The following is an 18,313-nucleotide window of genomic DNA, read 5'->3' on the forward strand; positions in this document are numbered from 1 at the left end:
GAGAAGCTTTTCAGTGTTTATTCGTAACTTAGTAATATGCAAAAACTATGTTCTATGATTATTTGGGACTGAATTAACTGTATCTTCCAATCATTTATGGAAATACTGCGATCTAAAGCAAACCAGGTGTCTGAGCACCAAGGAGACGCCAGCCACATTGCTTTAGCAGCTCGTTATCTAAATGCTCCCACAGTCAAGTTATCGCAATGTCTTGTGCGTCGTGGCCAGTGGACTAACATTAACGTCAACTTTTTTTATATTCTATTTACATGTACATACAGGTAATTTAACCTGAGTGCTTTTGAGAATGAACTGCCAACATCGATCAGTCGATCAATGCAGTTCGTATCTCGAACCTCTAAGTCCGACGAGGGTTACTCCACGTTTCGAAGCAGCAACCACGCACGTCGCGTCGAGCGTCAAGTACAATGTTGTGCTAAGGGGTATACGTTATTAGCTAGCCCCAATCAGTGAAATCCCAGGTTCACATACCTTGAGCGTATAAGTTATAAATGCGCCCTCCAACATTATCATTTCACTTTGGAGACTACCTATTTTTACTGAGGATAAACGTCGACATTTGAGGATTGTTTCGAGCAGCAACTATATTACTTCGTGGGAATATCCGGGCGACATTTTCCCAGTGCTAATCCCCCAAGTGCATTAAGTGACAAAGTAAAGTGTGATTTTATTAAAGGATATAATTATGCATATGCAGTGTTGAGTGTTGTGATTATTTTTCTAATCTGTTATTTTTCTTTAAATAGTATTTTAATAAATAAGCATAGTGTCGTTTAATCCGGTGTGTTTTTGTTGTTTGTATGAACAATGTTTGTGTGCGTTGTGGTCTGAGTGACCGTCTGATCGTCCGTGAGGTTTTCGAGACGAGACATCCGAACCTCTCGGTGACTAATACCCAGCTCATTATTGAGACAGGCAGGCAATTTAGAGATAATTTTGTAGTCCCTTTTTGGAGATGTGCTTCAACGCCTTACCCAGGTAAGTCCAGGTATCCGGAACATTCTCATTGGCAGGACCACGGAGGACAGACCCCGGAAGACAGTTATATAAATAAATGGTACCGGTACCCGATACCAGGCGATTATACTTTATCATTCTTTTTCTGTCATGAAATTATAGTTAGACACGATAGTGCAGTAATGTAATAATATTGTAGCATGGATTTACATTTATACATAGAATCAACCTTTTAAAATATATTAAAAAAAAAACACGAAGTATACACTTCACTTCTCCATGAACCAGCAGGCAGGGAGAAAACGCTGCGATAAAATAGTCGATTGCTAAGATACGCTGAAAATACAAAAGAGCCAACATCAGTGACTCAAACCATCCCAACAATATGTGATTTAAAAAAAAAAAAAGTGTGGTAAAGGTATTATCGCTTATTGGAATGTCAGAAAAGAAACAATTGCTCCAAGCCATAAGAATCGTCTACAGTAGGAACCAACAAACCTGACTACTTTCTAGCTTTCGTTGTTCTAAATTGTAACAAGCGAAACTATATTTATATCTGTTCTTAGTACTGTTGTTCTGAGAGCAAATGAAAAGCATAAAAAGCATAATAGCTATTTACACATATGGTTGGTACATTGAATATGGTTGTGGTTGCTTAAGGGTCCAGAAGAAACTAATTTTAAAAGCATAATAAAGCATAATTTTAGAAAATAAAGCATAATTTAAAAGATATAGCACAATTCTTTAAAAAAAAATCTCTTTAACTACAAGTTTAACATATTGTATTAATATTTTTTAAAACCAATATTTACAATGCAAAATCATTGAGAACATAACAATGCAATAATGAAAAGCTTATTTTTGTTTCTGTAAACTTTTCGGTCTAATCTTTTGACATGGAGAAAAGACAAAAGGAGAAGAAGAAGAAAACTTCCGCAACAATGAATAGTACACAAGAACTCCACACTATATTGTTATGTGTACCTCTTGAACTTGAGCACTTTCTGTACTTTTTGATGCCATCTTTTACTTTCCCTTTCTGTATATATGCACCTCTAAGGCGCACACAAGTGATAAAAAAAAATTACTGACTTGAGTAAATCGTCTCTTTACAGTGCATTAGGTAGAAAGTTCATTAAATATGAAAGAAACTGGTTGCATCAAATATTAATAAATAGATCAAGATATTTAGAATATTTAATGAATAGTAAATATTATACATTATACACGATTTATATAAAACAGTGATTGAAATTAATAATAAAGCATAAAGCGTAATTTTAAAAACAAATAAAGCTTAAATAAACAAACAAAAAAAAAATAAAGCATAATGTGGGTTGCTCTACTGATAACCTATATTTTTATGTTGTTATATTTTTAATAGTAAGAGGTAGAGTTGTTAACCGACAAATAAAAAATCGCTAAATCTCAAAGAATATCTGCGAAAGATGGGGGGGGGGATTTTGTTTATGATTACTTTCTATTGCTTTATGTTTATAATCGGAGAAACCCAGAAGCACTTTCTTCATGTATTTATTTTCTATCTTTGATAAATTGCCAATACTAATTTACTTAACTCAACAGTGCGCGAGAAGTGCTGCCTGTTTGTCGACCGCGCGGCTTCCACGCAATACGCGCGCTGCACTTTGGCCGCCCCGTGAACAGACAAATCGAATCTGCCGCGACGGCGCCGTCGCAATATTAGTCCTCTCGTGTGTAATAAGGATTTTTAGGATTTAGGATTTAGATTTCTGGGCTTTCGGCATCTAAGGCCAGTTAGCCCTTCACGTTTCTGAGGGATGACGTCCCTCGGCGAGCACACAATCCGGGGAAAGGGAAGGAAGAAAGGATGGGGGAAGGAAGAAAGCGGCCTGGGACCTATGAGTTAGGTACCACACCGGCATTTACCTGGTGTGAATGAGGAAAACCCAGGAAAACGTCATTCAGGGTGGCTGGCCTGAAAAAGCGTTTTACAATTTTCGACCGAGTGCCCCCACCGGGAATCGAACCCGGGACCGCTCGCACCGAAGGCGAGAGCGTTAGGTGTGTAATAACGCTAAGAGTTGATCTTGATTTCAGGATGTGTCTCATTAACCTACTGTTTATTGTCTTCTTGCTAGTGTCGTAATGAAGTGCTTGATTAGTGTATATTTCAAGTTCAGTTTCATCCTAATAGCTGAGGTCATTATCGTTTTTATGTTAAAAAATAAACTTGTTTTTATCGACTTCCTAGAAAGCTACACGCGAGGACCATTTTGTTCAATTCAATGGAGTCTACTAACTGTTATTTGTTTCAGTTTCGGACTTTATTAAACGCTAATGATATTGTTGCTATCCGTACTTCTTGTCCAATTGTTCACTTTTTTTTTTTGTTTACAAACACCATTTTGTCATTTTCCGAAAAGGACGCTTGCTTCTTTGAAGCTCAATTCATTATTAATTTATCTCGTTAATCAGTATCTCAAGAGAAAATCATATTTCTCTAGTGCAACTCAGAAATTAGAAAACAGTAATTGAAGAAAAATACAGTGTACAGCATTTAATCTCTTACACACAACTGGTTTGATTCCCGGCGGGAGCTCATGTGGTCCGGATTCCACGTTAAGCCGTGGGTCCACGTCTTATATAGTCTTCCAGCAGACAATCAAATGAAATCTTACAACGGTTACGGTATGCTAGATCTGGCAACGCTGGTTGGCAACAGTAACTAATGTGTATCTAAGAAACTAGGGTTTAGTTATAAAAGAACTATCACCCTTGCAAAAATCGATAAGACTCATACGAAAAGGTGACCTGAAGAAAATGTCCGACGGCGCACGATGAGAATACTTGTAAGAGTTTCAATTTCATACTCAGAATTGTAGCTTCCATTTAAATGTTACAATTTAAAATTTGTAAATAAGTGAACGAAAGTACAGGTCCATTTTCTAATGACAATCATTAGGGGCATTTAAATAGATCGAAAGAGCAAGTAAACTTGTTTATAAAGCTGTACATTTCCTCCTATTTTGTTGTAGTTTACGAGTGCTGACATCTGTTGAGCATCGTGTAAACATCGTTTTGTGCCGTTTTATTACCAAATATTTCCTTTTTGAGACCTTTGTCAACTCTCCCCTTCTTTATGCTATTTTTTTTAAACAGTCGTACATATGGATACCAACAATTCTATATCAGTACATCACTACTCTACGTAAAATTTCATTAAAATTGAGATGTTTAAATATTCAGAGGTAATTAAAATATCACATAAACTTGTGTGTAAAAGAAAACGTACATGAGAAAGGGCTTGTGGCATGGCCAGTGGCGCAAGCGGGATTTTATTTCGGGAGGGTCCAGGACAACCTAGTACAGTACTTTCCAAACAACGTGCTACACCATCTGATATGGACAAAACTAGGATTGCCAGACGTCCCGGTTTTTCCGAGACAGTCCTCGTTTTCAGCGAAAGAACTAACTGTCCAGAAAAGGCTTTCGGGGCGACTGTTTGTCCCGGTTTTCATTCTTCAGGTTGAGAAAGATTGAACCTGCAAGAAATAGTATGTCTCACCCAGTGGCGGCGATTGGACGTTAAAAGTAGGGGGGGACAAGACATGATCCGAATATTTGTATATTAATGTTAATTTCCCTGGTTGCTTCTAACACTTTGTTTGACGAAAGGTTGTATAACTAATAGGATACTATCTTTTTCAGTTAAAATACCGTATATCGTATTTCAAATTTTATTAAATAAATTGATAAGAGCAACACAAGTAGGTACTAGCCCTTTATACTCTTAAACGAAGATGCAAGATTTGATTCCTTGCTCATGAACATCTTAAAATTTTGTTTGGAAAAATATGTGATCAGATTATTTAATAACAAATTTGCAAAACATATAAATAGAAAGGAAAATATTAATCACAGTAATGAATAATGAGACTTGTTTTACAAAAGTTGTATTGAAAGTGGAGGTATGAACCATGATTCTAGGATAAATAGGGAAGATGCTGTAGCCGCTTGACTGAAACCCTATAATTTACCTTTAAAAAAGCCGGAATTTAAAAGGGTTAAAGAACAAGTTATATTCTTAACCCTTTAAGGATTGTGGTGTTATTCTGCTTTCGCTGGCTAATTTAAAGCTATGATGATTTGTTGCGTTCCTGCAACATGTCGTCGAGTATGTATCCTCGTCGCCAAAAGTGCCTTTACATCGCCGTGACGGGTATGTGACAGCGCAGTACTCCGAGGAAGGGATGGTTGCATAAGAAATTGTGATTAATTTTGAAGAGTTTTTATTTTGAGTAGGGAAATAACGTAGTATAGGGAGTAAAGGCATAGATTTGAAGCATCAGCGAACTGTCATCTCTGAAAAGATTCGTATTTTCAGTTTTTCAATTTATTGTCCTATATGTGAAGTTAATAACTGCTAACAACTGCTACTAGCGCTTTTCACTCTTCAAGAATTTACTGTGACATTTTCCCAGGACACTTTTCTAAGTCCTAAATGAGTTAGTGAATTACTTGATTCGCCTCACTGTTCTCATTTGAGAATGGAAACTGATTAAGTTGAACGTGAATATGTTTCGCTGTCGTCAAGCAAGGGCCGCAATAAATGTAAATAAGATTCTTATTATTAAATAAAACACAACAGTATTTATTCTATGTATAGCACAATATAATAAAGTAATTAAGCAACATGATAATCACTAACGCCTGCAGGATTTTTTCCAACGAGAAGGGGGGAGGTAAAAGACCGATATAGAGTTTTTCGATTTATTGCCCTATATATATTAAAAGTCATAAGATTTATCATTGATAGCGTATATCCTCTTACTTTTTAAAATCGCCACTGTAGCCTATTAGTCAGAACATTCATCTCCAGATATAATGTAGAGAGAAGGAAGGAGATATGAAAAGTGGCGTAAGTAATTTTACTGCGCCCTGGATCATCGATTTACTCACACCCGCCCCTGTCCCACGCATTTCAGCTGCTGCGTTATATATATATATATATATATATATATATATATATATATATATATATATATATATATATATGATTCCATGTCAAAAGGGCCCGTTAAATACAATTCCACGGCTAAAAATCCTGAAATCAAGAGTGGAAATCAGGAGAAAGAAAGAGATATGACCAGTGGCGTAACTAATTTTGCTGCGCCCTGAATAATGGATTTACTCATACCCGCCACCTGTCCCACACATTTCAGCTTCTGTGTTATGTGGTTCCATATCAGAATGGTCCGACAAAAGGGCGAGAATGGAAAGGCCCGAGTCAAGACGGACCCGGTCAAAAAGGCCCCACGACAAAAGTGCTCGAGTCGAAAGTGTCCTATGTCAAAAAAAGCCCAGGTCAAAGAAAACTCCGCACCAAAACGGCCCGGGTCAAAACGGCCCTGCGTAAAAAAGACCTAAGTTAAAAGGCTCATCGTTAAGAAGAGCCGAGTCAAAAGAGCCCTGCGTCAAAAGGGCCCGGTAAATACAATTCCGCGCCTGAACGTTCATCATCTATTTACTCATCCCTGCCCCCACATTTTAGCTGGTGAATATATATATAGATCTGTCTGAAGGGCACGGACAAAAGGGCAAAGACAGAAATGGCTGAGTAAAAAGGGACCGGCGACAAAAGCGTTCGAGTCAAAAGAGACCCAATGTCAAAAGTGCCCGAATCAAAAGTTCGACGCGACAAAAAGGCCTTATCTCAAAAATGCCCGGGTAAAAAATGACACCTCAAAAGGGCACGGCTTAAGACGGTTCCGTGTCAAAATGGCCTTACTCAAAGGGCCCCGCGACTAAAAGCCCCGAGTCAAAAAGGCCCCTAGTTAAAAGAGGCCGAATCAAAGAAGCCCTGCGTCAAAAAGGTCCCTGTCAAAAAGGCCCAGCGACAAAAGGCCCGGTAAATACAATACCACGGCTCAAAAGCCTGAGATCAGGAGTGCGAATCACGAGAAGGAGAGAGATATGACCAGTTGCGTAACAAATTTTACTGCGCTCTGTATCGTTGATCATCTATTTACTCATACCTTCCCCACGCCTCCATGCATTTCGGCTGCTGAATATTCTATGACAGAAGAGCACGGACAAAAGGGCGAGGACCGAAATGCCCGAGTCAAAAGTGCCCCACGACAAAACTGCCCGAGTCAAAAACGGCCCCGCGTCTAAAGGGCTCATGTCAAAAGGGCTCGGCGACCAAAGGACCTGAGTCAAAAGGGTCCAAATTAAAATGGTTCCTGGTCAAAAGAACCCGTACTCGGTGACAAGAAAGCCCACGTCAAAGAAGCCCTGGTCAAGAGGGCCGGAGTCAAAATGGCCCCGCGTCAATAGGGTTCGAGTCGAAAGTGCCCCACGTAAAATAGGTCCGAGTGAAAAAGCATCCGCGTCAAAAGGGACCAGACGAGTGGACCGAAACTTTTCAAAATTTGGTCATGGGTACCTTGGTCTAGGGCCCCAGATCAAGACGAAGAGCTTTCATTGTAATTTCGAACTAGGGGATCTCAGGGGGAGGTTTACTGGGACCGGCCTGGGGACCAGACAAGTTGACGGCCGAGAGTTACCAAATTTTGATCAAAGATACCTTGGTCCAGGTCCCACACCATGGCAAAGCGTTTTTGACAAAATTCGAACCAGGGGGTCTCAGGGGGGCTTCTAACGGGACATGTAAAAGTACTAGAAAATGACCGATATCAGTGTCGATTTCATAGTTTTCGCGGTCGATGAGATCAATGGTGAAACTCCGATCGCATTAACTTCCAAATTCTCCCTATTCAGCTGCGGGCCGTGAGTCAACGGGGGGAATACCGAAACGTAAAAGTAATCCAAAATGACCGATATTAGTGTCAAATCCATAGTTTTCGCGGTTGCTGATATCAATGGTGACACTACCATTAGCGATGAGTCAAATTCATCCACCGTTGTATGCGGGCCTTGGGTCACCAGAGGGGAGAATTCTGAGACATGTAAAAATAATCGAAAATGACCGATATTAATGTCAAATCCATAGTTTTCGGGGTCGCTGGGCTCAATGGTGAAACTTAAAACCGCGTTTACTTTCACATTTAGCCCCCATCAGGTAAGAAACGGGGGCATTATAAAGGGGATCACGAGACAAGTAAAAATAATCCACAATGACCGATGTCAAATCCGTAGTTTTTGCGGTCGCTGAGATCAATGGTGATACTTTCATTAGCGATTTTTTTTCAAATTTAGCCACCATTGTATGCGGGCCGGGAGTCACCAGGGGTGGGGATTGCGAGACATGTAAAATAATGGAAAATTACCGATATTAGTGTCAAATCCATAGTTTTCGCTGTCGCTGAGATGAATGGTGATACTTCCACAGGCGTTGACTTCCAAATACAGCCCCCATCGGCTGCGAACTAGAGGCGTTGTTTTTTCAAAATTGGAACCAGATGATCATAGGGGCTTTTACCGGGATATGTAAAAAGTAGTAGAAAATGGCAGATGTTAGTGTCACATTCATAGTTTTCGCGATATTGGTTGGGGGCCAGAGGTTTTTTTTACACAACTCGAACCAAGGGGGTCTGAGGGGGCTTTCACCGGGACATGTAAAAGTAGCAGTAAATGACCAATATTTGTGTCGAATCTATATTTATCGGGGTTGCTCAGATGTATAGTGACACCGCCGATAGTGTTTACGTTCAAATTCAGCCTCCATCGGTCTTCCCAATGAAAACACATGTACGTTGTTGGATACACAAAATACGCCAATTTTAGAAATGTTTCTTAATTGTTCTCCCGTTGTTCAGTTTGTTTACATTGATATTTTATCTGATCCGTGCGAAGAACGGGCATAACAGCTAGTACGAAATGGTAAAGTGTTTTTTATGAACCAAATTACAATGAATTCAATTATATAGATAATTATTATAATTATAATACATAATTATTTCCTTGTTGAATTATAGATACTTTTCAGTGGAAAAAAGAATAAAATTTGGAAGTCCCAAATCAATGTAAAGTAGACCAACGTAAAGGAAAAATGTATAACATTTTCCATATAATTAAGCTTACAAACTTAAAATTTCCATGTAATTAAGCTAAATTTCCATTTTTGTGTCGCTTTGTGCGCCTATTTCCTCGTTTTCTGCGTCACCGGAAATGACTCAATGTTATCCTACAAATATGGCGGAACAAGTTAATGCTGTTCCGTCAGGAACGATTTCGCGGTCATTTCCTTCACATCGTCTTGTGCGTGTTTTCTACCGTTTTGTAAGCCTATGTCCACGTTTTGTAAATCAATGGTAGTGTGTCAAAATGGGCATTCAATGTGGGAAGAAAAATGACCCACTCTCCCACCAAGATCGAATTTCGAGGTAGCTTTTTTCGCATTGTTTAGTGCATGTATTTACCGTTTCTGCGCATATTTTCACGTTTTGTGCGCCAACGAAAGTGGGTCAAAGACGACCTACAAATATGGTAAAAAAAGACATATTCATTCCACTTTCAAGGTCCATTTTGACCCACTTGCACTGATGCACAAAGCGACACAAATCATGCATAAAAATGTGAAGGAAACGACCTCGACATTCGATGGTGACGGAACAGCATTAAGTTATTTCGCTATACTTGTAGACCATTTTGACCCATTTTCGTTGTCGCACTAAAGTGGAAACAGGAGCACAAAACGGTACAAAGCAGGCACTATACGATGCGAAAGAAACGACCTCCAAGTTCGATAGTGGCGGAACAATGGCTCTATTTCCTCACACCTTGATGGACCATTTTGACGCATTTCTGGTGGTGCTCAAAACGTGGAAGTAGGCGAACAGAACGGTACAAAATACACATTAAACGATGTGAAGGAAACGACCTCCAAATTCGTTTGTAGCGGAACAACATTAACTTATTTCATTATATTCGTAGGTCCATTTTGACCTACTTCCGGCGACGCACAAAACGTACAAAACAGGCACTAAAAGATGCGAAAGAACCAACCCCGAAATTCGATAGTGGCGGAACAATGAGCCATTTAACTCCCACTTTAAAGGCCCGTTTAACTCACCTCGGGTGATACACAAGACGAGAAATAGGCGCAGAAAGCTTTCAGAAAAAGCACTAAACGATGCGAAAGTAACGATCTAGAAATTCGATAGTGTCGGAACAATGGGTCATTTTTGTCACACTTTGGAGGCCCATTTTGACACACTTCTGGTGACACGCAAAACGTGGAAATAAGGGCACAAAACGGCACGAACATTCACTAGTCGATGTGAAAGGAAGGACCACGAAATTCGGTAGTGGCGGAGCAGTTGGTCATTTTTATCCCACCTTCGAGGCCCATTTTGACCGTCTTCCAGTGACGCACAAAACGTCGAAATAGGCGCACAAAAGGTTACGCGATGTGAAATTAACGACCTCGAGATTCGACAATGGTGAAACTCTTGGTCATTTTCGTCCCATCTTGGAAGCCGATTTTGATCCACTTCCGGTGACGCACAAAACGTGGAAATAGGGGCACGAAACGGCACGAAAATTCAGTAGTCGATGCGAAAGGAAGGGCCTCAAAATTCGGTAGTGGCGGAGCAGTGGGTCATTTTTGTCCCACCTTTGAGGCAAATTTTGACCCTCTTCCAGTGACGTACAAAACGTCGAAATAGACGCACAAAAGGTTACGCGATGTAAAATTAACGACCTCGAATTTCGATAGTGGCGGAACTCTTGATCATTTTCGTCCCATCTTGGAAGCCCATTTTGACCCACTTCCGGTGACGCACAAAACGTGAAAATACGGGGACTCATTTTAACCCACTTCCCATGGCGCACAAAACGTGGAAGTAGACGCATAAAACGGCACAAAACGATGTGAAGGAAATGAACTCGAAATTCATTGGTGGCAGAACAGCAATAACTTGTGCCGCCATATTTGTAGGCCCATTTTGACCCACTTCCGGTAATGCACAAAATGTGGGAATAAGCGCATAAAGCGACACAAAACTCGCACAAAAGATGCAAAACAAAGAATCTCGAAATTCGTTGGTCGCGGAACAAGTTAATGACGCGGTGAGCACCAATATAGACCTAAGTATATACTGTAGTTCTTACCAGGAGGCGCGGTGGCTCAGCGTTCACCTCCGGTGCTTGAGGTCCCTGGTTCGATCCCAGCTCGCACCGTGTGGACTTTGTGGTGGACAAACACCGTGCTCGCGGGTTTTCTCGGGGTTCTCCCCTTTCCTACCACTTTCTTCATTACATTATTTCATTAATTTCCCATCATCACCGTCTCCTTTAGCCTAACCGGCATAACCGTGGGACGTAAAACTAAAGATTTCATTTATTTTTTTGTAGTTCTTACCATCAAGGCTGACAACTGCACGGTCCAATTTTTTAGCCAAAGTAGAAGCCCAACCGGGATAGTGATGTCAACCGGCTCGGCTCGGTTCAACTGAGCGTACAGCTTAAGCTGGCTTGGTTGGGATGACCCATCGACTGGGCTCAATTGAGCCAATGACTTGAACCGGCTCGGTAGAAACGAGTCATCGACTCGGCTCGGTTGAAACGAGTCCATAGGCTGGGTTCGAGTCAGCTTAAATGAGCTGATGGTTCGAACCGGCTCGGTTGGGGTAAGCAATCAGCTCAGTTCGGTTCGGCTTGTGTGAGCCATCGGCTCGAGCTGGCTCGGTTGGATGATCTGTTGGCTCGGCTCACTTCTCGGTTCGGCTCGATAAGTGAATGAGCTGTGAGCGAGACGCTTGAGTCGTTGACAACTCTAAACCCGGGTCGAGCAATTTTGAACATTTTTGACTGGAGTCCTATAACTTTTAACAATTTTCGGCTCGAGTTCGAATACTTGCTCATCCTGAACTCAAACCTAGAGCCTCGTGACCGATGTCCTTGCCTCCTGAAGATTTCTTGACGACCGAGATCGACAGTCAACTAATTTTTAGTATTGAGATTAAAGCCGCCTATATTCCATGTTTATACAGGTACACGGTGTTATAATAATAATGAGTTATAGTAGTACTAGTAGTATCATTGATAGTTATATTGTCTATGTAGGATACTTGAAGATAGTAGTACTTGGAACTACACAAAGGATTTAGCTCGAATTGGCTCGACTCGACTGGAAACTCGATCCGAATTCGAGTCGAGTTGGGGGAAATGTTTCGAGCCGAGTTCTGGAGTCGAGCTCAAAGATGTCTGCTTCGAGTCAAGTCGAGTTTTAAAGAAAACTCGCTCGAGCTCGCTCGTGCTCGTTCCTATTGTATGCATGACGGGCATATAGAGTTCTTTCGAGGGGAATAGAACCATAAACATAATACATTTTAAAAAATTCTTAGTTTCACGGCTTTCTTCCCAGGAGGGCGAAGGGATGGTAGTTATCCAGCATTTCTTATAAGTACCTTATTTGAAATATGTAAAACAGGAACAAGTGGACAACACATTATACACACATCTTCTTATCTTCAGTTTTAATTGCTGAGTTCAATTGCAATTAACAATTACAATTAACAAAACAAGTTTCAATTGTCAATTGCAATTAACAATTTAATATTTCAATTGCACCCTTTGCAATTGACAATTAACAATTAAAAAGTTTCAATTGCCTGGTGACCAATTAACAATTAACAATTGACGAAAATTTAATTGCAAATTTTATGATTGAATTTAATTGCAATTGAAATTGTCAATTACAAATTGAAATCATTAGCAATTGAAATCAATTGCAATTAATTTTCAGAGCAATTACTTTAAATTGATTGATCAATTGCAATTGATTTCAATTGATTTTGCCCAACACTGGTCTGTGATTCCTTTTCCTGATTGGGGGCGCGGTGGCTCAGTGGTAGAGCGTTCACCTCCGGTGCTTGGGATCCCTGGTTCGATCCCAGCTCGCGCCGTATGGACTTTGTGGTGGACAAACACCGTGCTCGTGGGTTTTCTCGGGGTTCTCCCGTTTCCTCCCACTTTCTTCATTCCACCATTTTCACTCATTTCTCATTATCACCGTCTCCTTTAGCCTAACCGGCATAACCGTGGGACGTAAAACTCAAAGATTTCATTTCATTTTTTAAAAATTTCATTTCCTTTTTTTCCTTTTCCTGATCGCACCAAATATTATGCGTCACTTGGCAACGTTGCATAGCAGATATGTAGACTACAACTTTCGTGCCACAACATGTACTGTGGTTGTCCTTATTCATCAAAGTAAAGCCCGGCATGTAAGTCTTGCAGGCCGAGTATACCTTTTTAATGTTTTTATATACAGTCGTTTTGGTTCCTTCCAAAACTATTTTCCTTGCCAACGAAATATCTCAGTATCATACGGAGACACACAGTGCAATTGCTGTGGCATACTCACTCCCTAAGGGTGTCACGCGACAGTGTACTTATCAAAATGCGACGGTGGCCTTGGTCTTGAAAACATTCAACTTCAGAGCTGCTCGCTGTTCTGCATAGCGTATGCCAAACCAAGGCGCTTTAACTTATTAATTTAAAGCGCCCTGGCGAAACACTGCTCATAGTTGGAGTCCCTTTCCAGCACAGTAAAAGAGCGCAAGGACGAAAAAAGCGAAAAGAAAAGAAAAAACAAAGAAAGAATACGGAGAACTGTTCCTTATGCAAAGAGCGTTTGAAAACATTTCAAAAGGTACGCTATGACTATTATCAGTTAATTGTCAACAACCGATATCGGGGACAGATCCAGGAATTTTTGATGGGGAGGGGCGCAGGTCTGAAAAATAAATTTGAGACATTTTTCTATATGTGGTTCGCTAACCAAAAATGTGAGCTGGAGTGCTTTCTAATATGTATTTATTGCCCTTCTGGAGGCAGCATTGAGGAAAGCCATGTTGTTCAACAGGAGAGAATCCAGGATTACCGTAAAAAAAAATAAAACTTTTTTATTACCATCTATTTATTATTGCATTATTTTATTTTATTATTATCATTATTTTTCTTAAATTAGATTATGTAGAGTAAACTATTTTTAATTTAATTTCCTATTAACATAATTCATATTAACTCTTCACTAATATCGTTATTTTTATACTGCATAAGTACTATCGTGGGGTCAGATTTAACCCCATTATTTGTTTTGAAATTAAACTATGTTAAAACGTATTACCATTAGCAGTTGATTGTGGACCTTTTACTAGTCCTATACTTTAATGGATTTAACTAGTTTTGGGGACAAAAAATATTTTCAAAATATTTTTTGACTAATTGTCTTTTAGTAATAGATTATTACAAAGCGAAACAACATACTTAAATGAAATTAAGTTTTTTGTTATCCGAAAATAACAAAGTATGAAAATAAACTTATTTTCATATAAGGAAAGCATTCAATTGCTGAGAAAATGTAACTTGTCATTTAAAAAAACTGACAATTGATGCTTTTTTGTTTCATCAGTTGCTTGGCTATAGGCCCGTACCCACATGGGGACTAGGGGGCCGGGCTCCTCTAAAGTTTTACTGTCCCCCTAAAATATTCACGGTAGGCTTGCAAATGAACTACTATAATATAGTGATGAACTATCATATGGTTGGATCACCCCCCTAACTTCTACCGCCCCCCTCATATTTTTGGGCTGGCTACGGGCCTGCTTGGCTACCTATCAATACACACAATGTTTAGTCTTAAGGGACCGTCCACATTACATAACGCTATTTTTTACCAATTTTTACCCCCTCCCTTCCCCTTGTCACACTTCGTAACGCAAGGCTGAACCCCTCCCCCGTTCGTTACATAACACCTTTGTATTTTTTTTTTCACCAATCTTGCTTATTTTGGGAGTTATTATAATAAAACACTATTTTTAATGGGAGAACTTTTATTACACAATGCTTTTATTCTGAATATATTTGTAGTGTTTTCCGCCAATAAATCAAATACCGGTACGTATTAGAAAATGGTAGGATGGTAATCATATTTTAACCCCATAAGATTGCTTAATTAACAGTCCTAATTCTTCAAAACTGCATACTGTCGTTTTCCCAAGATCACACCTATCCTTTTCGGTCAGATGATGACAATGAGGAAATACTGACAAGGAAGATGAAGGTGGAACAGGATCTAAAGAACTAACATTGACCTCTTTTTCAGGGATCCAGGATGCTTCGTGCATTTGAAGTTCGCAGTGTCGATGATGCAAAGTTCTCTTCCTCGTCGACCACAGATTCGAAGTGGCTGTGAATGTGGAGGAGGAGGGACATCTCGTTTGTGAACAAGCTTTCGAGCATCTTTTTTGGACTTCGGACTTAAGTTTACCTCTTTTCATATTCTTCTTGTCCTAAATCAGTGCGAGAATGCGAATAAACTCAATTTCTTCAGAAATATTCAAATTCAAAAGTAAAAAAAAAAAAAAAAAAAAAATAGTACGAATTAGATTTTTAATATCTTATTTTGATCTACAAATCCTTGATCGTTCCATCGCGGAAAATATAATTTCACGAAAAAGAATTGCTTCTGTTTCCCATGCAAAACCCCTTAGAAGAATAGAGTGAGTAATGATTCAAATCAAAGGTTTCAGATAACATTCTTAAAAATAGCAATACGAGTGGGAACGTGAGGGCATTTTCAGGCGGTGGTTACCATCACTAACAACTAACTCCGAAAAAGCATGTTCCCTAAATCCAATGCTGCGATAGCCACTAAACGGAGTTTTATTGTATTGTAATACATGCAGGTTTCGCCCCATTTATGCTGGTGTCTAGTGTGCCTTCGAATCTCTTCTGTATGATTCCATGGTGTTTGGGGTCGCTGAGATGAACAGTAACACTTTCGATGCCGTTTAAATTAAAATTTAGCCATGCAACTTGGGGAAGGGGAGATATATATAAAAATGATCGAAAATGACCATAGTTTGTGGAGTCCGTAAGTTGACGGTGACAGTTTTGGTTCTATTTATATCCAAAATGAAACGTATTCTCCCAGTATTCTAGCTAATTTATAAAAAAAGAAAAGACTGAATAAACTTATTTGTTTAAAAGATTGCATATAAATCTGAGAATAAAAATAAAAATTACAGCAGAAAAAAGTGTAACGTAACAAAGACCTAAATCCCCTCCTCCCCCCTTGTCAGGCTTCGTAACGCAAGGCCAAACCCTCTCCCTCTTTGCCGCGTTACGTAATATGTGGACGACCCCTAAATGTGTCTTAATCACATATCCGTTAGATACAGAACAAATAAAGACATTTTAGTTGTTCTACTGACAGTCAGTACATATAGTGTTTTTTTTCTTGAATGACCCTTGTGCACATTTCGGTTGCACACAGAACAAATCCAAGGACTTTTTTTTTTTTTTTTGGTTATCAATTCGAGGACAAATAGCACATCTCCTCCTTTTAGCTGGAGAATCTGTCTGTGGACGGTCTTCATTGATGTTCCCACCAGTTAGTCGTAACAGTGACTGCCGAAACCTACGAGAAAGTGTCTCGCATTCGCCCCTTAATTTTAGGTGATCTTGAATGAGAGTCATCCGAATACTCCTCATGAAGTCTCGCCTCTGAAGCCGCCTTGGTTCTTTGGAAAGATGGTAAAAAACAAGAATATTTAAGCATGCAACGTCCAATATTCTGTAGAAAATTGCAAGAAACCACCTTCTGCACGATCTGCTAGTTCGGAGTTCTGCACACACCTCCGTAACACTCCCCAAAAAAACCACAGAAAAAATGTAATGCAGAAAACAAATAGCGCAAGTAATATCCTGGAGAAAATTTCGACCCCAGAGGTCCGAAAACATCGAAACAACAAAGCGCATGGACACGAACACCTAGTCGCTACGAGATCTCAAGATCAACTGAAAATTGCCTCCATTAAGTTTTACGTCCCACAATTATGCCGGCTAGGATAAAGGAGACAGTGATTATGAGAAATAAATGAAATGGTGGAATGAAGAAAGTGGAAAGAAATGGGAGGACACCGAGAAAACCCACGCACACGGTGCTTATCCAGCACAAGGTTCACTTCGCGTGGGCTCGGATCGAACCCAGGACCCCATGCACCAGAGGTGAACGCTCTACGACTGAGCCACCGCGGCCCCCTAGCAAGGTCAACTGAGAATAGACGACTGAAACCTCAGTGAAACAAAATATATATATTTTGTCCACAGCTAGAAATGTGCTAGGTCAAATTTGACCCCACGATAGTAGTTACGAGTTAAGTATGTAGTGATAACTTAGGAAAAAGATAAGTAAAAACTTAGATTTCTTAATAAAAATAACTTTGTATATTGTTTGTATATATATATATATATATATATATAACGCAGCAGCTGAATATAACGCAGTAGTATATATATCACGAGGGGGCCGCGGTGGCTCAGTGGTAGAGCGTTCACCTCTGGTGCTTGGGGTCCCGGGTTCGATCCCAGACCCCGCATTGAATTTTGTGGTGGACAAACACCGTGTGCGTGGGTTTTCTCGGGGGTTCTCTCGTTTCCTCCCACTTTCTTCATTCCACCATTTCATTCATTATTCATCACCACAGTCTCCTTTAGCCTAACCGGCGTAACCGTGGGAAAACTCAAAGATTTCATTTCATTTCATTGGGGGTATCACAAACGTGTTAGGGCATGAAAAGTGGAAGGGCATCGCGAACGAATCTTGTGTATGCAACTTCTACTAGGAGAACTTATAAGAGTAAGACAGAAAAGAAAGACAGGTAACATACTGTATATAATAAAGTTATAAGTTCATATTACAGTAAGTTGAATAATGAAATACAAAGTGTGAGTTTTGAATATATATCCTAACATAATACATATTTATTTTTACATAATATCTAACGAGAAGTTAAATCCCAAAACTTCCGTTGCATACTCCACAGTGTAAAGACAAAAAAAGTGTGATTATAATGTGACAACTTTGTATATATCATTCCACATTATGTAATAATTACGAACATCCAAATATGGGATTCTGTCAAAGTATTCCAATGAGAATGTTTTTTTCTTTCTTTTCAGTTCTACACTCAAATCCATTATGATGATTTGGCGCTGTTCGCGCTAATTGTTAAAAGTGTTGGTTACAATCATGTAATTTTTATTGACTTAAGCCACAATCTTACTAAAGTCCGCGTTAATCACTGATACTTATATATATATATATATATGTTATTATCGTAGCCGTAACTATTGCTCTAACGACTAGCGCATGAGCCTTTTCTGCACGAGAGCTCGAGTTCGAGTTCTACCATCTACGTCTCATATAATCTCGGTTCTCAAGAAGAAAGCTAAAATTCATGTTTTGTTTGATTTGGTTTCGTCTCTCTCCCAATTACATAGGGCTGATCTCAAAACAGATTTGTAGTACTCTCTTCAATTGCCATCAAGCAACATAAAAATTAGCAGAGTATTTCTTCTGAATCGAGACCAGAAACTA

Source organism: Thermobia domestica, chromosome 8, assembly GCF_964235325.1.
Source record: "Thermobia domestica chromosome 8, izTheDome1.hap1.1, whole genome shotgun sequence".
Classification (NCBI taxonomy): Eukaryota; Metazoa; Arthropoda; class Insecta; order Zygentoma; family Lepismatidae; genus Thermobia; species Thermobia domestica.